The sequence below is a fragment of the Pleurodeles waltl genome, chromosome 1_2 (genome assembly GCF_031143425.1).
Source record: "Pleurodeles waltl isolate 20211129_DDA chromosome 1_2, aPleWal1.hap1.20221129, whole genome shotgun sequence".
NCBI lineage: Eukaryota > Metazoa > Chordata > Amphibia > Caudata > Salamandridae > Pleurodeles > Pleurodeles waltl.
The window spans coordinates 5159142-5184229 of record NC_090437.1 but is presented as its reverse complement, the minus strand read 5'-3'; positions in this window follow the sequence as shown (position 1 = coordinate 5184229).

Genomic DNA, 25088 nt, shown 5'->3' with positions numbered 1-25088 from the left:
CCATGCCCAGGGGACCCCTGTCCTCTGTGCTGGCCACTGGGGTAGTGGGCATGACTCCTGTCTTTTCTAAGGCAGGAGTCATGTGGCATGGTAGGTTTAGCACCATAAAATGACGCTAATCTGGTTAGAGTAATTTTTTTTTTTACTCTAACCTGCCTAAAGCCATTTTTTGGTGCTAAACCCTCTCCTTCTATACTGTCAGCCCCACCATACTAAAGTCATTTTTTTAAACTCTAGCCTACCCTTTGCACCGGCTTGCACCATTCCATAAATATGGTGCCCGGCTGGTGCACAGAAATGGTGCAAGCCGGTGCTAAACTTTTTGGTGCAAAACTGAGTTAGTGCAGTTTTGCAGCAAAAAGTATAAATAAGGGCCAATATTTTGTACGTTTGCGCCACTTTTGCATCATAAAATGACGTTAATGCAGTGCAAAAAAAGTTTCAATCAGGGCCTTGGTGCTAGTAAAATGACACTAATTCTGTGCAAACAGAGTATAAATATGCCGCAGAGTATAAATATGCCCCCAAATATGGCGTTAAGGCCATAGAGTCATTTTTTGCACGGGAACGCCTACCTTGCATCTCATTAAGCCAAAGTAGGTCTCCACTTTCAAAAAATGACTTTAACTCCATAAATTTGGTGCTAGAAGGGTGTAGCACCAAAGTATAAATATGGAGTTAGTTTTGCACCGAATTAGAGTAAAAAAAAATGACATTAATTCGGTGCAAACAGAGTATAAATACGCCCCTGCGTGCCCAGTTGGAGCCAGACCTGATGTCAGCTATCCGCATCCCACAGGAATCCTCCCTGTAGTAGTAGGTCCTGTCAGTACTCCATTTCCTGGCAAGTGGGTCCTTTCAAACAACAGTGGCCATGGCATCAGGAATGTCACAGCCAATGTTCGCTAACGTGTTGTCCAGAGTGTTATCTGCTCTACTGAAACACATGCGCAGCTACATCGTTTTCCCTCAGGTGGAGGATCTGCCCACAGTGAAAGGTGACTTTTATGCCATGGGGCACATCCCCAACATAATTGGTGCCATTGATGGTACACATGTGGCATGTGTCTCCCCCGCAGGAATGAACAGGCATACAGAAACCGCAAAAGCTACCATTCTATGAATGTGCATATGGCGTGTTTGGCAGAGCAGTACATCTCCCACGTGAATGCCAAGTATCCTGTTTCAGTGCATGACACTTACATTTTGAGGAATAGCAGCATCCCTTATGTGATGGGGCAACTCCAGAGGCACCGTGTGTGGCTAATAGGTGAGCCTAAAGTCCCCACACAGTTTCATTTACTGTCTGGGTATGGGAGATTCCCTAATGTTTGGAGGATGTCTCACAGTTGTCCCTCGATATTTGCAGATGACTCTGGTTACCCCAACCTGTCATGGCTACTGACCCCAGTGAAGAATCCCAGGACAAGGGCAAAGGAACGCTACAATGAGGCACATGGGCGAACTAGGAGGATAATAGAGCACACCTTCGGCCTCCTGAAGGCCAGGTTCCGGTGCCTCCATCTGACAGGTGGCTCCCTATACTACTCACCGAAGAAGGTGTGCCAGATCATCGTGTCCTACTGTATGTTGCACAACCTGGCTTTGCGATGCCAGGTGCCTTTTCTGCAGGAGGATAGGCCTGATGCTGGTCTTGTGGCAGCTGTGGAGCCTGTGGACAGTAAAGAAGAGGAGGCAGAAGAAGAAGATGTAGACAACCGAAACAACATCATCATGCAATCCTTCCAGTGAGACACAGGAAAGAGGATGGAACTGCTTCACACATCTCATACTATTGTAGGACCTAGCATAAATCTGCCTTTTTACCTCTCTGTGTGGTCCCTGACTTGTCACTTTGGCTTTCCATTTCACAGATCTGGGTCCCACTTTGTGCCCTCTGCTATGTTTACTGCTGGCCTACAACTGTGTAACATTGGTATGTGAACAAGTACATTGACATTGCTATATTTCAGAGATGTTGCAATTACACATTTGTGAAAGCACAGACTGACTCCAGATTGTTTGGTGATTCAAGGGTGTTTATTTCTGTGCCAGTAAGTGGAGAGGGGTGTGCAATGGGCTGGGGTGATGGTGGAGGAATGTCCATGGTAGAGTCCAGTCTCTTGGTCTCACAGGTGCCTTGTCCAATGGGGCACAGGAACGGGAGCAATGGCAGTTTAAGGTGGACAGGGTGACAAAGTGGGACAGAAGGATGACATTCAGGAGGGTCTTATTTCTTGGCGGGGTCTTAGCAATGTTCTCTGTCTTGTTCCTGGATCTCAGGGACCATTTGCTGGCTGGTTCTCCTTCTGCAGGGGGTGGGGTGCTGGTGGCCTGTTGGTCCTGTGGCGGTGCCTCCTGTCCACTAGCGCTGGTGGAGGTCTGTTCATCATCCAGGCTAGTGTCAGGGGCCCGTTTGTGTGACACTGTGTCCCTCATGGTGTTGGCAAGGTCTGCCGGAGCCCCTGCAATGGTGACCAGGGGGTTGTTGATGGACTTCAAGTCCTCCCTGATCCCAAGGTAGTGTTCCTCCTGCAGCTGCTGAGTCTCCTGAAACTTGGCCAGTACCGTGCCCATGGTCTCCTTGGAATTGTGGTACGCTCCCATGAAGTTTTAGAGTGCCTCATGGAAAGTGGGTTCCCTTGGCCTGTCCTCCCCCCCTGTAGCAAAGCAGTCCTCCCAGCTTCCCTGTTATCTTGCGCCTCTGTCCCCTAAACCGTGTGCCCACTGCCACTGACCCCAGGTCCCTGATTTTCTTGGGTTGGTGGGTTTGCCTGGGTTCCCTGTAGTGGTGGACACACTGCTGATTGACGTGTCCTGGGGACAGAGGGATGGGCCCACTGGGTGGGTGCTGTGGTGGTGTTTCCTGAGGAGGGAGGTTCTGTGGTGGCTTGTGACAGTGGCAGGGGAACCAACTGTCCGGAGGTCCCTGATGGGCCGGGCTGTTCATCTTGATCCAGGCATGCAGAGCTGCTGTCATCACTGTGGGCCTCTTCTGTGGTGGGACTGGATTTGTCTGGCACCTCCTGTCCGGTGACGCTGGGTATGGGTCCTGTTGGGGTGTATATCCATAGTTTTAGTATGCCATCTTGTGCATTGGGTGATGTACCCTCTACTCCTGTGCTTGCATCATTGTGTTTGCCCTTTTGTGATAGTTGGTTTGGGGTCTGTGCAGGTATCTGTACTGGACATGCTTTGGTGATGGTGGTCAATGCATAGGTGTTGCATGCAGGGCCTTGGTATTGGGATGTGTGGGTTGTGATAGTGGGACTTATGTGAGATGATGGAGTGATGGGAGTGAGGGTAAGGGTGGGGGTATGTGATGGCATGCAGGTGGGGTGGGGGGGATATAGGAGTAAAGATATGACTTACCAGAGTCCAGTCCATTCAATGAACGTGACCCGCCTTCAATGTCCCCTTGCTACTCCTGGAGGCCCTGGGGATGCTGTATTGCCAAGACTTGCTCCTCCCATGTTGTTAGTTGTAGGGGAGGAGGAGGGGGTCCACCGCCAGTCCTCTGTACAGCAATCTGGTGACTGGATACCACTGAACGTACCTTCCCCCGTAGGTCGTTCCACCTCTTCCTGATGTCATCCTGTGTTCCTGGATGCTGTCCCACTGCGTTGACCCTGTCCACGACTCTCCGCCACAGCTCCATCTTCTTAGCAATGAAGGTGTGCTGGACCTGTGATCCGAAAAGCTGTGGCTCTACCCGGATGATTTCCTCCACCATGACTCTGAGCTCCTCCTCTGAAAACCTGGGTTGTCTTTGAGGTGCCATGAGGTTGTGTGGGTGATGTGTGAGGTGCTGTTTATTGTGCTGTGTGAAGTGTTGTGTTGGTGTGTGTTGTTTGAGGTGCGTGGATGTTGTATGAGTGATGGTGTTGTGTGCCATTGGATGCTGGTGTTGTGTTTGCTATTCTCTCTCTCTGCTTTAAAAAAAAAAATTGTTGTAAGGGTTTGTGGGTAATGTAGGTGGGTGTTTAATAGTGTTGTGGGTGTGTGGGTGTGGTGTGCGTATGTGTATCAGGTGCGTGTATTTTAAATTGTCCAATGTGGTTGTGTTTTGTAAATGTGTGTGTATTTTGAGCACAGCGGTGTGCACCGCCAATGGATTGCCACGGTTGTAAGATCGCCGCGTTGATTCATGGGTCATGATAGTATGGGCGTAGTCTTGTTGCCATGACGGTGTAGGTTTTGGTATTGCCAGTTTATCACTGACCTTTGGTGTGGCGGACCTATGTGGGTGTCTGTATTGTGGCGGGTTCCGAAATGTGGGTCGTAATACCTGTAGCAGAATTCTGCCGCCGCAACGGTATGTTGGCGGTCTTCAGCCGCCAGGGTTGTAATGAGGGCCAAAGTCTAGTACTATGCCAGAAACAGGCGATTGATCGCAAGTCATGCACACACTTGCAGGTGACCTGGTGGTATCATGGTGATCACAAGAGAGTGCCAAAACCTAACCTCTTTCTTGCAAACTAACGTCTCTCCATGCTGGAATATGGAATTCGGGAACTCCACGCTACTCAGCATAGTGCCCAAATCCTACAAACTCCATTGGTGCAGTGGATTACTATGCTCAAGTCTCGTTATAGTGTGGTCTGCTTTACCATAGGCAGAGCACTTTTCAGCTTGCTGATAGCTTTAGCACAGTTTGAAGAATTTTCACATAACCTTTTTTTCCAAAAAGTTCATCCACCTCAGCGCCATCCTAGAAAGTTTTGGGATGATCAATGAAGTGGTGGCTGAGAAAAAGGGAGGTCCAATAAATGCAAATCCCAATGTATCTTCCATAAACTTTTTTAGACAGCACTACTGTGGTGAATCCTAGTTAGTTTTAATAGGGATACACAAGTTAGCTTAGCAGTTGGCTTGCAGACTCGTGCCCCCGTCACCTAGTGACTTTCACCCTACTTAGCCTGCTCTGTTTTAGCACATTTATTTAATGAATTCTTTTAAGATAGCTGCCTTGTTTTGATTTTCCTTATCAGTGCCACCACGCTAAGGTGTCAAGATCAAGCGACAAATACAAAGAAACTGAAGGTGTCCATGTTAGGTACTTCCCCTCTTCACGCTTTTGAGAGAATTGTTTATACTAATTACCGTCCCAAGCACGCCTTGTTATCTATTCTTTGGGAACTAACCCATGTCAAGGGTCCAGGCAGATCTGTATATATTCTCCTCACTTTATCAGATAGGTAGAGGGATTCTGACCAGATGCCATTGCTGCTATCGCTGCGGCACGTCGCGTTGACACTGACCCAGTCTTCGTGCTCCTGCAGAGTCTGAGCTTGAAACCTCATTCCAAGGTAACCAGGGTTGGTGGGATCTTCTCATGGACACTGCATTGGTAGATTGACGTTTAACATACCTAGCTCTCTTCTGGGTTAGAGGTTAGGCCTACTGGCGAGGGTATTACGACATATCACACACTTCATGAATTCGAGTGATATTGCAAGAAGGTGGGGGTCTTTGTATTAATCAGTCTTGTCTTTACCATTCTGTTTCTTGCACTTTTCATTATCCTAATCATTGCAGCACATGCAACTTATCGTAGATTCCAGTTTTTATGAAATAAATATTATTGAACTTTTTACTGCATCTCCTTCATTGCCTGTTTGTGATTTAGACATGTTTGGTAATGTGAGAAAGGGATAATCTCCGTTTAACCACGACGCTCACTGAGAATCATGTTTTTGAGTCCATGCGTAAAGGCTGCCACAAATCACCTTTGACTATTTAGAGTTTTGGTGAGGTACTGCTTGTGAGCCGGAAGGGTTGGGACGACAGTTGTGTTTTGTTGTAGGATTGGCATAGTCGCCTACAAACATAAGTGCTGTCATCCTTAAACCACTACCACAAACATTGCTCAATGGAATTACACCAAACTTGCCAAGAAGCTAGACAGTGGTGCATAGAGTGTGCTTTTTTGCTATTTGTGAAAATCCATTTAGTAGTTAAGGTGGAAAAATATTTGTATGTATGGATGATTAGGCTTAAGGTTTTTTTTTTTTTTTTTAAAGTCTCTCAAACTAAATTTTTAAAAAGTGTAGCATTATGATTGGCCCGGGGGACAGTGGAGTTTCCTTTGGGCCATTTCGCTCCCAGGGGAGTCACATTCCTGTGGTAGTGAGTACTCTGACTGGCTGCCAGCAGAATGACAAAAATGTTGCCGGTAGGCACTCTGGGAGTAAGGCCCAAATTTAAGAAGGGCTTTGCCACATTAGTGTCATTTTTTTTAATGGTAAATTGGTGATAGTGTGGCAAAAACACTGTGCCATAATTACAAAGTGGTGCAATGAATGCATTGCTCCACTTTGCTAACCCGTGCGCCACATTATGCCTCTGCTAGGCATAATGTTTGCAAGGGCATGCTCCTCCATTAGGAGGACCTCAAAAATGGTGCAGTGGAATCTATGAGATTTCACTGTGCTATCTTTAGCACCATTTTTAATGCCTCCACAGAGTAGGCTTTAAAAGGAGGAACACAATTATTTTTAATGGGCCTCTATGTACTTTGCACGATTAGAGCCAACATTTTTGCCACCAATTCTGCAAAGTGCAAAAACAGCGTAAAAAATTATGACGCTATCGTCCCTAACCTGTGCCATAGTGCGCCGCATGTTAAATATGGAGCACACATGGTGGTGTTGGGGGGGGTGGAAATTGGCTGAAGGAATAGTGGCTCTTCATGACATGAAGCCCGCTTTTCTCAAATCTGGGCCTTAGTCACCTGTCCTGAAGTTTAAAAAAACAATAATGATATATGGGCACAGGGTAAGGATACTAAGTCTCCCTAGGCCCTGGATGGGGTACCCGAAAAGACCCCACAGGGGCCAAAATATAAAACAAAATCTACAGTTATTTCTGTGATCCTGTGTGAAAAAAGAAAATGTCAACCTGACATTTTTTTATATTTTGGGGATGGGATGTGAGTGGGGGCCCATTCCTGCCCTGGGGTCCTCATTGCCCTGGGCCAAGTCCTTAAAATGGTGAGTGGGCACCCCCCTTCTAAGCCTTTGTAGGCCCTGGATACACCTTCCCTGGGGCAAGATGGAGTTAAAAAGAGGTGGAGGGCTACTCTGCCTCTTTCCCTGAGTCTTTGTAGAATTGGGGACCCCATCCTCTAGGGCTGCAATTAACTTTAAAGTGAGGGGCCACACATTTCAGCTCCCCAAACATTTAAATGCCCCAGAAACCACATTTCCCAGAGTATCTCAGTTACTGTGTGCTGGGAACCCCCGGGACACAGTAGGTTCCCTGTCTGTATGAGCACGGATAGGAAAACATGTTCACTCTTGTCTGGCAGGACCATTTTTAAATCTCCTACCAAATGGGAGCAAACATGCCTTCCATGCTTGCAGCAGTGTAGGTAAGGAAGCCAAGTCTGCATGGCCCTCCCCCCATTTAAATAATACACGGCCCTGCTGGATGGTGTCCCTGGGGTCTATTAAAGCTGAGAAGGTGCACAACCCCTTCCTTTTAAATAGTATATGGCCCCATGGGATGACGCGGAGGAGGAGGGCTGCATGCCCCCTCAGCTTAACATAAGTGTTGCTTGGTGGGGGCTCAGGAGGGCACCAGGGAACCAATCTATGATTTAGAGATATCCTGGGGCATGGGGTTCCCAGGGCCATAATAGGCTCTTTAATGGAATTTGTCCCATCTATAATTTAGAGAGGCCCTAGGGAATATATAGGTTTTTGCCCCAGGGGATGGGGTCTCAGGGACCATTATCGGCTTGGGGAGAGGGGCCTGTCCCTTTTCCCCTAACATATATGGTTTGGCTCTGTGGCCAACCCACTGCCATGCACGGCTGAAGGCCATGTGGAGTGTGAGGTAAGCTTCATGCAGGAATGGTGTAGGCAGGGCTTGGCTGCAAGTCAGGTCCTGCAGCCAACCCCACCCCTCTCACTATAGGCTAAGCATGACTTGCGGTTTGCTGAATCTAGGGGGGTTTGCCATGCACTGCTTATAACCTCACATGTTACATCAATCTTGTTCTATGTCATCATTTATGACATCACTGATGACATCTCAAATGACATAATTGAGGACATCACTGATGGCATCATCCAATCTTCTTTAGACACTACTTTATAAACAAGCATGGCAATAGAGGTCTGAAAGTAAGTACAAAATAGCTCAGACTATTATGAAGCAACACTAATGCCATCACACACAACTCTCTTAGGTGAAGCAAGCTTGTATTATGTGAATCATTGACCCTGTCGCTTAGGCTCTCATTATCCTAATGAGACTACTGGATTTTGAGCAGGAGAATCGCCTGCAGTGTGGGAGACTGAGTCTGATCCACTACAGGTGACACCTGTCACTCCAATACGGGTTTTGCTCCGGCTAACAAGCAGTGCCTCATCTCCACCCAGGGGTAGGGATGATTGGGCAGCAGAGCGCATGACATAATTGATTTCTCAGGGAAACCGTGGTCACTCAGGTCTCATCCGTTTCTCTCAGTTTACATTAGTCTTACATACACAATGACGAAACAGAGGCAGTATATGTTTCAATAAGATTTTAATGAAGCAACTGCATCTTAGATAGCAAAGCATGGGCTGCAATAACCAGGATGATACAGCATGACAAGATTAAAATTGTGACATGGAGAGTAAAGCATAGAAATGACGCTACCATATTGTCACTAGAGTTAACAGACTAATTCCTACCTAGGCTATAATAGAGCACAGCGTGTTCAGCTCTAATTCTGCCCTTCAGGTTCCCCTGGAAAGACATCATCCCCCATACCTGAGCAAAGGCCTGAATTCTGCATAAGCAGCTGTAGTGAAGGATTCAGGAATCAGCATACAGTTGTCGTTCTCTGGCTGGAATCTCCCTCTAACTTGTAAGGGACTGGGAAGTGTTTTTATAATAAAACAGCTGATGTTCTGAGAAAATGTCCCTACGTAAGGATATGTGTTACAATTAGATAGAAAGAAATAAAACAAGACCATAAAAGTGGCTATTGTAATAATAATAAAGCAAAGCCGCATAAAATATATCTCGGTTAAAGTGCACAGCGGCAGGCCTAGTATGCCAAGATAACGTGAATGGAGCTATAACTAAAATGGCTACACAACACCCTCCACTTGTCGGTTGAAGGTGGTTCAAAGCCTATATATACATAAAAGCTACTAACATTCAACCTAAGGTATATATTTAAAAAATTTCAATAATGACAAGTTAAAAGGACACATGAGCGTATAAAAGGACAATTTAAAATGTTAAAATGTGGCATAAAAGGACAGAATTTCAAAAGTCAGATTCATTTTTAGAATTTCCAATCGATTCCTCGACAATGGAGGACAGGAAATCTTCCACTTCGGCAGGTGTTAAAGTTGGAAAGGCATTGCCGAGAAGGACCAAGGAGCAGTCGTGTTTCATAGCCTGAGCCTGAGCCAAGGCAGCAGCATTCTGTGGTGTGCCCAATAATGAGTTAAGAGCCACATCCTCCAGGAGTGGCAAATTATAAGCAGCTTCCGGTAGCAAATGCACCCCTAATGCGCAAGTCCGCGAGAACAACAGATCAACAGATCAGCGCCCAAGGAAAGCAAGCGCTGCGTAGAAAGACAAACTTCCAGTTCATGTTCGAAAGTGCACCAGAAGCACCGAAAAACGGGCTGCACACAATGCAAAACGGGTCTGAATGACGGGGACCAGTACACTCCAATTGCTCCAGGAGTGTTGCTCCAAAATGCTGCATCATGCATTCATGACACAGCTGCACTGGTGGGAGTGCTTTGATTCCTCCTTGTTGCGGTGGGACGTCCACTGTGCATAAAAAATAGCAACAGCAAAATGCCAACTATTACAGCCAAAGTTATTAGAAATCCCCTGACAATACTGGAGAATATTGAGTGGATGGCTGATGGTATTAAACTGAATATAGAGGAGAAGGTGTGAACAAAACCAGAACCAACAGCCTTAAAGAAATTTGCAATTCCAGTACTACTGTCCCTCGAGTTCACCAAAGTGTCTCGGAAAATTGACACTTAAAAGGGACTGTATCTCTGCTGATGACCTTGCCATCTGAAGTGCGTAGGTCTTGCGTGCAGATGTGAGAGCCACATGTTTTTGAAACAATAAAGCGTTGAGCCTGCTCATCTTGTCAAAATTCACATTAGAAGTAGCAATATGGGGCCAAATGTCAGCTACCTCTTTTATTCTAGTGGGACGGAAAAGTACGTTCCCGGAACAGGTAACAGTCTTAGAGAACGAAACAACATAAACTATTCTGGCTCGCATCCCACAACAGACTTCACCATTGAGGAGAACATAGCTGCCGTTTGAAAGCACCTGGAACGTGGTCTAATCAAGGGGACCGGAATTCCTTCCAGATAACAAGCCAAGTTTGCTGAAGACGTGTTACATGCCCCATGCAAGGACAGCTGTTTACAAACCATCGAATGGCTGACAGAAGTCTCACATTCACTACCGCTAGGAAAGACTTCCTTCATGCCACTGAGACATTTGTACGAGAAGGGTAGCTCCCACAGCTCATGGATGTAACTATCTACCAGCCCAGGAGGTGAATTGAAGTATGGAAATAGGTAGATTAATGACCCTGTGTATTAACCACTCAGCAGATGGTATTTCAGCCACAGTAAAAGGCAATTTTTCCACATTTTCGATGCTTAGCATGATATAAGTTACTTCTTTCCTAGCCATTAGTTGTTGTTGTTGCGTTAAATTAAAAGTAGAAAATATCTCCCTTGCGCTGACATATTGCCAGGGAACGTGACCCGCCTTCAATGTTTGAAGTGTCCCACCCAACTGCATAATTGACTGTGTCCACGGTGTAATGAAGACATATCTGTTTGTATAATGTCTATTGCAGAAGAGATGATGTTATTTAGGGTGTATATCCAGTTGGACAGGGTATTTATCCCATTATCCACAAGACCTAATGCCTTCTGTAAATTTTCTTGGTCTATTTGCCTTAAGAAGTCCTTTCTGCGTTGTTTCCTGGGGCCTAACAGAAAGTTCTGTAGGTGGTATTAGACAGGAGACTGAGGTGTTCTCTAACCACATCTAGTGAGGAACTCTATAACCATTGCTGGCATAGTTTGCCTACACTGTATGTTGTTATATACCCGCATGTTCGGATGATATATAGCGAGGGTCCGACCTACTAGTTCTAAAACCCCCCGTGGAATTTATAAAACATTTATGACACCCATTGGTATCTATTGGCCACAATAACCACCCTCCAGGATGTGATACTGAAACATTAAATGTGCCATTCTGGATCCATTCATCAAGCTGGTCTTCAGTTGCATTTATATATTTTTGCCATTTATGAAATTTTGCAGGGGTTGGACTACTGGGCGTGTTCAATTCCGTAATCTTCGGTAAGCCTAAACAACTCTTTTGTTGTACAGTTTCATTAAAAAAAATAATTTGAACAGGTATCAGGCATGCTCTAAATACAACTTCCTTCCCCCGTATTTGCCAATGTCTAGTTCCCCATACTCTTTTTAAGTCAATCGACTTCTGCCAATCCTCGTAGCCTTCTATAGTCAACCAGGAAACAAAGGAATTCGAATAAATAAATTTAGTATTTGTCAATAATATGTGTATGTTTTCTGTAGGTGGCAATTCAAAATAATATGACTCAGCATTTTTAACATCATGCTCAGAAAAATATGTAAACTTTTCAGAAAATGTTTTAGAACTCCATTCCATTGGAGTCGGACAATGTTCCCATTGCGTGTAATTAAAAACAGTCTTTGGGGTACTTGCTCTGTGGATGAAATGGTGCCCATAATAATTATAGCAAAACATATCGCCATACTTCTCTTTAGATTGATAAACATCTTCGTTTTCAAATACAGTATAATACTGCAATTCAGTCATCATAGAATCTACTGTATTCACATCCCAATCATCAGAAACAACTCCGGGTATTATAATATCGTTCATTGCAAGTTTAAACACATATGATATTTGAATGACCTCTGTGGGGCCGTATATATCAAGTGCTACTTTATCCCAAACAATCCCATCAGAAATCGGTATGACAAAAATGTTCACAAAAGACAAGTCTCTGCGGACCTTGTTAGAAGAAAAATTAGTTTTTAGAACCTCATCCACCAGTTCAACAGTTGATCTTTCAGGAAGAAAATGACCATGTATGAACAAAAATAATGTTATAACAAACCCAATCCAAAGCAGGAAAGCCAGTACAGTCAAGGAAAGCCACAGACAGTTCCATGGAAGAATAAAGTAAGTTGTTTTAAGCCAATTTATCAGCTTATGTGTTTTTGACAGTTCAGATATCGAGGAGGCGAATGAGTCCAAAATGTTGTCGTTGATGTCAGCAAAGTATCCAGAAGCAGTTTGTGCAAACACTGGAGCCTTGTTTGTAGGTGTAGTTGGTGTTTCCCGCAGTGTTTCAGAATAAATGAATCCATCAGTCTGTGTTGAAGTTGTGTCAAATCGATCAGTTATTTCTGTATTGTTTGATGTCAGGGGAACTAATGCAAAATCATTTTCCACCCTTCTTAAGCTCGGAGAGGTGTCAGTGTTGCTGCTTGCAATTTGTAGAGGAACTTCTTGACCAGAAGTGAGAGGGATTCGGGAACTACTGGCTGTTCTTTTTGGTCGGCTGTGCAGGATTGGCCACATGGTGTAGTTTGACTTTGCTGATTGAGACAAATCGATTTTCTTTGGCAAGACTGGGACTGGTGCACGATAAGAAGGACCAAACTCCTTTTTCACAGCAACATTTTCATGTATGCGATCCCCAACTGTATGAATCCAGCCTGTAGGTGTTACAAATACATCCTTAATTCCTGTGAAGGCAGCACTGGCAGAAGCATTGTTGTCACAGAACTGTTGTAATTCCTGTAAGACAGTGACACATTCATTTATGTAAAAAGGTGTTTTTCTCACCTCCACACCAGGACCATCAAGATCTGGAACATACATTTGAGTTCCAAACAGGCACTCATATGAAGAACGACCCCCCAGGGACCTTCTAAGCAGATTGTTCAGTCCTCTCTGGACTCCATACAGGTGATTATGCCAACTATGACCCTTACCTAAGACCCTGGCTGTTAAGGATTGCTTTAAATCACGGTTTAGTCACTCCACAACACTATTTCCCTTGGGATGAAATGGAGATGAGTACTGGAGTTGGACCCCCAATGAAGCCATGGTGTCCCTGAGTGTCCGTGAGGTGAAAGGAGGGCCCTGGTCCGAGTGGAAAGCCCCAACTGCATATGTACTGATAAAGACTTGCAAATCTTTAATAACAATCCGAGCAGCAGCCGTGCGTTGTGGCCACACCCATAGAAAGCAGGAGTCAAAAATGACTAAGATGTATTTGTATGCACTGGCCGGTGTTAGGGGACCGCAATGGTCCAAGTACACACATTGTAAAGGTTTGTTGAAAATAAGGAGGGGTATCTGTGGTGGGTGCCTACCAGTGGAAACCTTCATTTGTTGACAGATGTCACAACAAAGGACATACTGCTTGGCCTCTTTGAATAGGCCTGGCCACCAATACCGGGCTTGTAACAATGATATTGTAGCCGCCACACCAGCAGGGGCAGATGCTACCCCATCATGCGCTGCTTTAATCAATTCTGGTCTTATATCTTTGTTGGGAATATCTTGAATACCTACGCCTGGTACCTTGACCTCAGCCTTTAGACAGCCTCCCATCCGGTAGGAATATTTAGCAGGAAATGCTTTTGGATAGGGCGTACCTTCAGCTGTAGGTTTCAATCAATCAATCAATCAAATAAATTTGCATAGCGCGCTACTCACCCGTGAGGGTCTCAAGGTGTTGTGGGGGGACGATCACTGTTCGAATAGCCATGTCTTGAGGTTTTTTCTGGAGAGCAGGAGGTCTTGGGTCTGTGGAGGTTGGTGGGGAGGGAGGTCCAGGCCTTTGGGGCGAGATATGAGAAGGATCTGCCCCCTGTGGTGGTGTGTTGGATGCCGGGGACTGTGGCGAGTGCGAGGTTGGTTGATCGGAGGTGGCGGGTGGGGGTGTGGAAGTTTATTTTATCGTTGAGGTAGGATGGGCCGGTGTTGTGGAGGGATTTGTGTGCGTGGACGAGGATTTTGAAGGTGATCCTTTTGTCTATGGGGAGCCAGTGAAGGGATTTGAGGTGTGGTGAGATGTGTTCATGGCGGAGGAGGTCCATGATGAGGCGTGCGGCTGTGTTCTGGATTCTCTGGAGTTTGCGCTTGAGTTTGAGTGTGGTGCCGGCGTATAGGGCATTGCCGTAGTCTAGCCTGCTACTGATTAGTGCATGAGTGATGGTCTTTCTGGTATCTGTGGGAATCCATTTGAAGGTTTTTTTCAGCATGTGCAGTGTGTTGAAACAGGAGGAGGTGATGGCGTTGATTTGCTGGGTCATAGAGAGGGAGGGGTTGAGGATGATGCCAAGGTTGCGTGCGTGGGGTGCTGGGGTAGGTGCGGGGCCTAGGACGGTGGGCCACCAGGAGGTGTCCCATAGGGATTTGTGGGGGCCGAAAATGATGATCTCGGTTTTGTTGGAGTTGAGCTTGAGGTGGTTAGCTGTCATCCAGGCGGCGGTGTCGAGGAGTGCACCGTGGAGGTTGCTTTTGGCAGTAGTAGGGTTGCGGGAGAGGGAGAAGATGAGTTGGGTGTCATCTGCGTAGGAGAGGATGGTGATGCCGTGTGGTTGGAGGATGTTGGCTAATGGTATCATGTAGATGTTGAAAAGTGTGGGGCTGAGGGAGGATCTTTGGGGGACTCCGCAGATGATTTTGGTAACAGTGGATTGGAAGGGTGGGAGGTGGACTTTTTGGGTTCTGTTGGTGAGGAAGGAGGAGATCCAGTCTAGGGCTTTGTGTCGAATCCCATAACTGTGGAGGCGTGTACGGAGTGTTTGGTGGCAGACAGTTTCAAAGGCTGCGGAGAGGTCTAGGAGAATAAGTGCGACGGTCTTGCCCCTGTCGACTTTGATTCTGATGACGTCAGTGCATGCAAAAAGGGCGGTTTCCGTGCTATGGTTCTTGCGGAACCCAGATTGGGAGGGGTCGAGTGTGTGGTTTTCCCTGAGGAAGTGGGATAGACGGGCGTTCACTAGTTTTTCAGCGACCTTGGCGGGGAAGGGGAGGAGAGATATGGGGCAGTAGTTGAAGAGGTCGTCTGGGTCAGCTTTGTTTTTTTTTTAGCAGTGCAGTGACGTCAGCGTGCTTCCAGGGGTCCGGGAAGGTGGCGGTGTTGAATGAGCTGTTGATTATGTCTCGAAGTATGGGGGCGATGGTTGGGCTAGCTTTGTTGTAGATCCGATGGGGTCAGGGGTCGGAGGGTGATCCAGAGTGGATGGAATTCATTGTTTTTTTCATTTCTTCATCGGTGGTAGGGGCCCAGGTGGTAAGTAGACTTGGGGGGCTGTTAGAGGGGTTTGTGTTGGAAGGGTGGGGGGTGTGTGTGGTGGGTGTGGGGGGTGTGAAGCTGTTGTGTATGTCCAGGATTTTGCGGTGGAAGTGGTTTGAGAGGGTGTTGCAGAGGGTCTGTGTGTGTGGGGGAGGTCTATGTTGCTGGCTTTGGGTTTGGAGAGCTCATTGATGACAGTAAAGAGTTCTTTGCTGTTTTGGGAGTTGTTGTCTATGCGTTTCTTATAGTGTGCTCTTTTGGTGGTGCGTATGAGTTGGTGGTTGTTGCGAGTGGAGGTTTTGAGGGTGGAGAAGTTTGTAGTGGAGGGTTCTTGTTGCCAGGCTTTCTTTGCTTTGTGGCACTTGCGCTTGGAGTCTTGGAGTTCGGCAGTGAACCATGGGGTGTTCTTGATGTTGCGGTGGTAATATTTTTTCTGAGGGGGGGGCGAGTGAATCGGCGCAGGTGTTGCTCTATTTTGTGAGGTTATGTGCCACAGTGTTGGGGTCGTTGGTGTTAGGGGGGGTTCTGTGCCAGTTGGGAGTTCAGGCGTTCTGTGAAGATCTTGCCCCACATGCGGTAGGGGGTGGTGGGTCAGTGGTGGTGTGTGGGGGGTTTGGCGAAGGAGAAATGGACGCAGTGGTGGTCGGTCCAGTGGAGTTCGGTGGTGTGGGTGTAGGTTATGTGTTGGCTTGAAGTGAAGATTGAGTCAAGTGTGTGTCCTGCTGAGTGGGTGGGTGCTGTGACCAGTTGCTTGAGTCCGAGGTTGGTGAGGTTGTCTAGGAGGGAGGAGGAGTTGTGGTCGTGGGAGTTCTCTAGGTGAAAGTTGAAATCGCTGAGGAGGATGTAATCTGTGGAGGTGAGGGCGTGCGGGTTGATGGTGTCAGCGATGGTGTCAGATAAGGGGAGGCGTGGTCCTGGGGGTCTGTATACAAGTGTGCCTCTGAGGGTGGTTTGTTGTGTATGTGGATTAGGAAGTGCATGTGTTCTGCGTTGTTAAGGGTGTCGTGGGTGTTGGTGGTGACCTTAATGGTAGCTTTCACGGCAGCCCATATGTCTTTGTCCGGTTTCACACCTAAGCGGGTTACTGCAGCAACAATGGCCATGGCTACTGCTGACTTTGCGGCTTCATCAGACAGTGTATTCCCAGCAACGTGTATTCCAACGCAATGGTGTCCAAGTGTATGTACGACATGGATATTTGGAAGCGTTTCCTTCAGATCTGCTACTTTCCCCCACAGAAGTCTATGTTTAATGGTGTTGCCTTTAGAATCTCTGAAGCCATTCTGGCGCCAGTAATGCAGGTATTCATTGAAGGACTGGACACAATAGTACGAATCACAAACAATCAGTGTTAGCTGTGTAGGATCCGTATGTTCCAGTGCCATCACCAGAGCCTTTAGCTCTGCTAGTTGTGCTGTGCAATCCCCTAGGGTTTGCATGTATGTATGTTGGGGTCAAAATGTGTTATCCTCCATGTAGCCACTTACGACTGAGCAAGCAGCGGAGTATTGATGCTTTATGACAATTGCAGGTTGTGCTGAGCCATGGGTGTGCATGAGTCTTTGATATTGATCAATAGGCAGTGCATTTGCAGGAACTGGGTATTCTAGTTCATATTGCAAAAATTCTTGAGTTTGTAATTTTGGGTCAAAGATGTAATCTACATCAGTGGTTGTCAAAGATGTGGCCCATTGTATCCAATGTGGATGTAATGCTTTAGAATTTGGAACGCTGGCTTTGTTGACAGCCTCAAGGGCTGGTATTGGAAAGACGACAATAATACTTTTGTCCCAGGCTAGAGGTCTTTCTTTAATGACAGCCATCTGTACAGCAGTGAGAATTTTCTCCGTGGGTGCAAAGCGTTGTTCTGCAGCGGGATACAGGTGTGATTTGTATGCAATCGGGACTGTCTCACCTTCATTAAAGGTGACATATGTAAAACCAATGGCCCCAGCTATCACCCTGATGACTAAATGTGTCTTATTGTCCCGTGAGTGTAAATGTTTTGCTGCTAGCATATCTGCCTGTAACTCTCGAAGGGTATGTATATGTTCAATTGTCCAGAATTTGCTTGAAAAATCAGGACGTATTAACTCATACAAAGGTTTTATGCGTGTAGCATAATCAGGAATGTATGTTCTGCCAAAATTTAGAAAGCTCAACGATGATTGTAATTTTTTAATCGTATTTGGTGGCTGCAATTGTGCAAATTGTTCTAATAATTGTGGCGCTAGGCTCTTCCCTTCATTCGACAGCTCATATCCCAGGAACAGGACACTGAGGAAGGCAATTTTAGATTTTATGAAGTTAAATTTGTAGACGAGTTCGGCAAACCCTACAACAATGCGGGCTACCCGTCTTAAATGTTGTAGTAACTCGTCATTCGTCAGATATATATTGTCCACATATGACAATGCTTCTGGGTCTAACTCGTGTAAAATAGCAGTCACACGAGCTGCAGACAGTCCTGGGCTGTTTTTATATCCCTGAGGCAAACAGCAGAATTTTTCTGGGAGCCTCGTGCGCTAAAGCTTGTTAAGTCTCTACTTTCAGGCGCTATATTCTGGCACAAAAACCCATTGGAAATGTCTAGTGTTGTTTTGTATTTTTTACGCACTACGCTGCTCATTAGTGCAGTGCTATGTGAGTTTTGTATAGCATAGGTACGTGTATGACTATGTCTGTAGTCTAAGACTATTCTGTATGAATGGCCTGGTTTAGCTATGGGGAATAAAGGGTTATTCATTGGCGAGACACAGGGTTCAGTCACTCCCTGGTACTCTAATTGCTTGAGTATTTCTCTCACTGGTGCTTTTGCTTCATGTTTTATAGGATACTGCGGTTGTGGCTGAGGTTCACCTTTATTGGGAATTACATGGTATGGAGAATCCCTATCCCACCCTACGTGATTTCTATATAACGCAGGTGCTTGTGCTGGAGCCCATTCTATAGAATAGGACTCAGCGAGTTCCTCTGGAACAAGGGGCGAGAAGGAAGGTTTAATAACCTCCTCTCCAGATTCGAAAGGTAACACCATAAAACACAGACTACTGTGGGGGAAGGTAGCAGACCTGAAAGAGATGCTACCTAAAGTCCATGTTGTGCATACACTTGGACACCAGCGCGTTAGGATACACGTTGCTGGAAATACTTTGGCTGATGAAGCCGCAAAGTCGGCAGTGGCAGTTGCCACTGTAGCTGCAGTGACTCGTTCTAGTTCCAAACCAGACACAGACATTATGGCTGCCTAAAAGCTACGGTTGATGGTACACCTTATCCTAAAGGAAATACACAAATACATTTCCTACAAATCCTACAACAATGCGGGCTACCCGTCATAAATGTTGTAGTAACTCGTCATCCGTCAGATATATATCGTCCACATATGACAATGCTTCTGAGTCTAACTCGTGTAAAATAGCAGTCACACGAGCTGCAAACAGTCCTGGGCTGTTTTTATACCCTGAGGCAAACAACAGAATTTTTTCTGGGAGCCTAGTGCGCTAAAGCTTGTTAAGTCTCTGCTTTCAGGCGCTATATTCTGGCAGAAGAATCCATTCGAAATATCCAAAGTCGTTTTATATTTTTTCCGCACAGTGTTGCTCATTAGTGCAGTGCTATGTGAATTTTGTATAGCATATGTACGTGTATGTCCGTTCAAATGTCTGTAGTTTAAGACTATTCCGTATGAATGGTATGGTTTAGCTACAGGGAATAAGGGGTTAATCATCGATGAGACACCGGATTCAATCACCCCCCGGTATTCTAATTGCATAAGTATTTCACCGGTGCCCTTGCTTCATGTTTGATTGGATACTGCGGTTGTGGCTGAGGTTCACCTTTAATGGGAATTACATGGTATGGAAAATCCCTATCCCACCCTATGTGATTTCTTTATAAGGCAGGTGCTTGTGCTAGAGCCCATTCTATAGAATAGGACTCAGTGAGTTCCTCTGGAACAAGGGGCGAGAAGGAAGGTTTAATAACCTCTTGTCCAGATGGGCAGGTGTGGACAAAATCAGGCGGCCAATCTTGTGCGGCCAATAAAAATTCATATATTTTAGCAACACGGTCCCAGAAGATTGCATGTATGGTGCGTTCAATGTCTCCTTCTAATTGTAGAGTTACTCTATACACCCTATCGGGTTCGGAGACACAATCATATCCGCTGTTTCTACTTGTATAAAGTCATCAGTTGCTTTCACCTCCAGATGCTCTAGAAGATTCCGGAGAACTATTGTGACTTCTGCCGCGCTGTCTAGCAGTGCTAGAGCCCAGTTCTTGTTCTTCAAGAGAACCCTCTTCCTAAGTGGCATGTCTAACTGAGACAGTTGCCACTTTTTTCTCTTTAAATTGTTGTTTTTGTTGTACTGGTTTCTCTTCCTTCTTAACAGAAACCTCCGAAGAGCGTTGCGATTCCTGTCTTGGTTTCACATACTCTGTTCTCTGCTCTGATCGCCCACCTATCTCATTTCTCTTTTCAGATGAGTCCTGAAAGGAACGAGATTGGCGTGTATCAGTATATTGATATCTATCAGGCGTTTTTATATTCTCTCTATTTCTGAGATTATACCTATTCTGTGGGGTCTCCGTGCGTGGAGATTCTCCCCGTTCTTTTTTAGGTGTTTGTTGTTTTTTCTCCCAGCGTTTCTTATTACCCTCAGGTTGTTGTTTAGAATTGTCTTTATTAATTTTACCCTGAAATTGAGGTTTTTGTGGTCTAGCCCCAAGGCTATCTCGACCCATACTGGAATATGTTTCCGCTATTATTTTAGGCAGTTCTCACTCCTGATCTTGTTGCGGAACGTCACGAAGAGGCATGCGCACTGCAAGTGCAACTGCTTCCCCTTTAAGGTTACTTAGGATAATTGAAAAAACTGTGGCAAAGTTGCCCATCAGTTGCATTCCCAAATCGAGGGCTGGGGCAGGCCCGTATTCATCTTGAATTTGTTTAAGCACTTCCGGTAGGTTGGCTAGTGTTGGTGTACCGTGTGCCATTGTAGAGAGCGCGACAAATACCGTGCCCCGTGTATTACAGTGTTCAACTGTAGGAACTATCCCAAAGGGCAAGCACATGGTTAATATTCTATGTTTATCCTGAGGTCCCGTATGGGGAAATACTGCCTCCAGCGTAATAATTTTTTGTGCTAGCCAAAACGGAGTCTCCTCTCGTTTGGCTGGGACTTTACCCATAATCGAGTGTACAGTCACCGGATTTATACCTGGTGTTACTGCATGTGGTTGTGCAGGAGCAGCACGAGCTGGGTTTGCATTTAATGTCTGCATCACAAATTGTACTAATCATCTATATATTGCTGTTAATTCAGTATCTAAACGTTGAACCTCAGCTACCGCCATATTCGCAACCGCTGGATGAGGTGTATATGTGTCCAAAAAAGGCCAGGTAGGACCATCATTACTTATTGGACCTAACCTTACTGGTAATATTGTATGGGGTAGGGCGCAATCAAGCCAATTATTATGTTCTTGATAAGTTAGAGGTATCTCTAAGTATGCGTACGCCCTGTAGTGCCAAGGCACGTTCGCAACTGTATATGTATGAAATGTATTTGTGTTCCCATCAACTGCTGGAAATGTGACCCAAGAGTAAAACAGCTCTGTTCTATAGGCTGTATGGGCATCCACCACAAATGTGACTGGACCTCCCTGTGCTGTAAGACCATTTGCTAGTAAATATATCGTAAGTGGTTGTCTCATGTTAAGAGCTATTTGTACAGCCTGGGGATTTGCCATTTTAAAAGTAGTAAGGGTTCAGAGAAGGTACACCAAAACAGGATTTTTTCCTTTTAAGGTTCAAGCTTGAACAACCACTCACTGAAAAATAGGGTTACCTATACGGTGGTGGTGGAAATCCTCAGTACCACGGACGTCTCCGTATATGGAACTGAGAGGTCATTTACATAAAAATGAGACCGAGATATTCCGGTGGACCCGAAAATTAGAGCCTGACCAAACGTTGGCGGCGCCATGTCGCGTATGCTCTCATTATCCTAATATGACTACTGGATTTTGAGCGGCAAGATCATTCACAAGGTGGGGGACTGAGTCTGACCTACAGTGGATGACACTTGTTGCACTAAATCCGGGTTTTGCTCCGGCTAACTAGCAGTGCCTCATCTCTCCCAAATGGAAGAGACAATTGGGCAGCCGAGCGCATGACATCTTAGTACTTCCCAGGGAAGTCGTGGTCACTTAGGTCATAACCAGTTCTCTCATACACAGTATGGTCTCATATATATATAAATGACAAAGGCAGTTTAAGTTTTAAAGATTGGTTTAATAAAACAATTGCATTTTAGATAGCAAAGCGGGAGCTGCAATAACCAGAACTACACAACACAGTAAGATTAAAATAGTAACGATGAAAGTGAAGCACAAGAATAAGGCTATCATAGTGCCGCTAGATTATGTTCTCTATAAGTTATATTTTGAGCACAGCATGTGAAGCTCTAAGCCTGCCTTTCAGGTTCCCCCGGGAGGACATCAACCCTCATACCTGAGCAAAGGCCTGTAATCTCCATCAGCATCTGCAACGGGGCATTCAGCATCTAGTTGTAGGTTCCTGGCTGGAATCTCCCTCTTCAAGTATACTAGGACTAGGAAGTGTTTTTATAACTAACACGCAGATGTTCTAAGAAAATATCCCTACGTAAGGATGTGTATTTTCTACGAATACTGGAGACTAAACTTCTACCACGTTTACCGGCAATGTACCAGACTGTAGCCTTGACTGAAGCACAGGGTGATCAAGAATGCATTATTTGAGAGCACAGTGCTGAACTAAGCTAAACAGTGTGATAGAAGAAATTAAAACAATACTGTAAAACTGGTTATTGTAAAATATATCTAGGGCAAAGTGCACAGCAGCCTAGTATGATAAACTAACGTGCATGAAGCTATATTAAAAATGGCTACACTACAGTATAAGACTATTCTGTATGAATGGTCTGGTTTAGCTACTGGGAATAAAGGATTATTCATTGGGGAGACACAGGGTTCAATTACACCCTGGTACTTCAGTTGTGTGAGAATCTCTCTCACAGGTGCTTTAGCACCATGTTTTATTGGATACTGGGGTTGAAGTTGGGTTTGATTTTTAATAGGAATTACATGGTAGGGGACTCTTTGCCCTATCCTATGTGGTTGAGATATAACGCTGGTGCCTGCACCAGTGCCCAATTTATGGCATAGGATTCTGCGAGTTCCTCCGGAACAAGGGGCGAGAAAGAATGTTTAATAACATCTTCCCCATATGGGCAGGTACGGACAAATTCAGGTGGCCAGTCTTGTCTGGCCAACAAAATATCATATATATTTACCACGCGATCCCAAAAGATTGCATCTATTGAGAGTTCAATGTCTCCTTCTATCTGTAACGTTACTTTGTACACCCTGTCAGGCGTGGAGACACACATGTCCTCAGTTTCTACTTGTAGGAAGTCATCAGTTGCTTTCACCTCCAGATGCTCTAGAAGATTCCGGCAAACTATTGTGACCTCTGCCATGATGTCTAAAAGCGCTAGTGCCCACTTCCTGTTCTTCAAGAGGACCTTCTTCTTGAGTGGCATGTCGAACCGCAACTGCTGCCACCTTTTTCTTTTTAAATTGGGGTTTTTGTTGAGGATGTTTCTCTTCCTTTTTAACAGAAACCTCTGTTGAGCGTTGTGATTCCTGTCGCAGTTTCGCGTACTCTGTTCAGTGCTCTGACCGCCCACCTCTCTCACTGCGTTTTTCCGATGAGTCCTGAAAGGAACGAGATTGGCGTGTATCAGTATATTGATATCTGTCGGGCGTTTTTATATTATCTCTATTTCTGAGATTATGGGGGTGATTCTAACCCTGGCGGTCGGTGATAAAGCGGCGGCCAACCCGCCAACAGGCCGGCGGTCCAAAAAATGGAATTCTGACCTTGGCGGGAACCGCCAACACAGCCCGCCACATTCACACTCCGACCGCCACCGCGGTACAGACAAACAGCGCGGCGGTCACCGCCAACAGGCAGGCGGCAGACAATGTACCGCCCACAGTATCACAACTCACCAATCCGCCACCTTTTCCGGGGCGGGAGCCCCGCCGATAAAAACACGGCGGAAACAGACTACGGACGGGAAAACGCTCACCAAAACACACTCCACGAGTACGGAGGACAGCATGGAACCCGAATTAAACATCCTACCTGCACTCGTCTACCTGCTCATCTACCACGAGTACGAACTCCGGCGCAGACGACAACGGTGAGTACTGCACCTACGACACACGGGAGGAGGAAAGGTTACGGGCACACACATATGCGACCCCCACCCCCTTAAACTATGTACACACCAATGCAGAGCAACAATGCACAGTGACACCACCCAAACCCCCCTGAAAAATGCAAAGACATAATTAAATTGTGAACCAAATTTTTATATAAATAATAGACTCTGAGACGTATCGGCAACTATGCAAAATATCCATAACAAAATAATACTATACACACTGCCATGGCGAACCGAGGCAATTAGTCCGCTACATCCAAGTCAAATGGAACAGTCCGTGGGCTACAGTGTAGCGACACAAGGGCAAAGCCCACACAGGAGACCTGAGTCCTTTGGAGAGAACACTGCAGGGGCATCTGATGAAAATACTACAGGCACCTCAGGGGGAAGGGAAGGGGGGGGCACCACAGCCACATGAGTCCACGACGCAAGATCCACGAAGGGGCCACCATGCCCACTGTGCCATCGTGGGGAGTGCAAAGCCACAGTCTCTCAAGTCTCTACAGTGGGTTTGTTGCCCACTGTACCATCCTGGGGAGTGCAAAGCCACAGTCTCTCAAGTCTCTACAGTGGGTGGCTTGCCCACTGTACCATCCTGGGGAGTGCAAAGCCACAGTCTCTCAAGTCTCTACAGTGGGTGGGTTGCCCACTCTGCCATCCTGGGGAGTGCAAAGCCACAGTCTCTCAAGTCTCTACAGTGGGTGGGTTGCCCACTCTGCCATCCTGGGGAGTGCAAAGCCACAGTCTCTCAAGTGGATAACAGTCTCCACTGGTCAAGGAGGAGGCATGGTGGGCACAGTGAACCATAAACAGTGCTTGAGATGAAGGGGCCCAGCGGAGCGGTGCTTGACAGGAAGGGCCCAGCGGAGCGGTGCTTGAGACGGCGGGGCCCAGCGGAGCGGTGCTTGAGACGGCGGGGCCCAGCGGAGCGGTGCTGGAGCCGGCGGGGCCCAGCGGAGCGGTGCTTGAGATGAAGGGGCCCAGCGCAGCGGTGCTTGAGATGAAGGGGCCCAGCGGAGCGGCGCTGGAGCCGGCGGGGCCCAGCGGAGCGGTGCTTGAGATGAAGGAGCCCCGCGGAGCGGTGCTTCAGACGGCGGGGCCCAGCGGAGCGGTGCTTGAGATTAAGGGGCCCAGCGGAGCGGTGCTTGAGATGAAGGGGCCCAGCGGAGCGGTGCTGGAGCCGGCGGGGCCCAGCGGAGCGGTGCTTGAGAAGAAGGGGCCCAGCGGAGCGGTGCTTGAGATGAAGGGGCCCAGCGGAGCGGTGCTGGAGCCGGCGGGGCCCAGCGGAGCGGTGCTTGAGAAGAAGGGGCCCAGCGGAGCGGTGCTTGAGACGGCGGGGCCCAGCGGAGCGGTGCTGGAGACGGCGGGGCCCAGCGGAGCGGTGCTTGACAGGAAGGGCCCAGCGGAGCGGTGCTTGACAGGAAGGGCCCAGC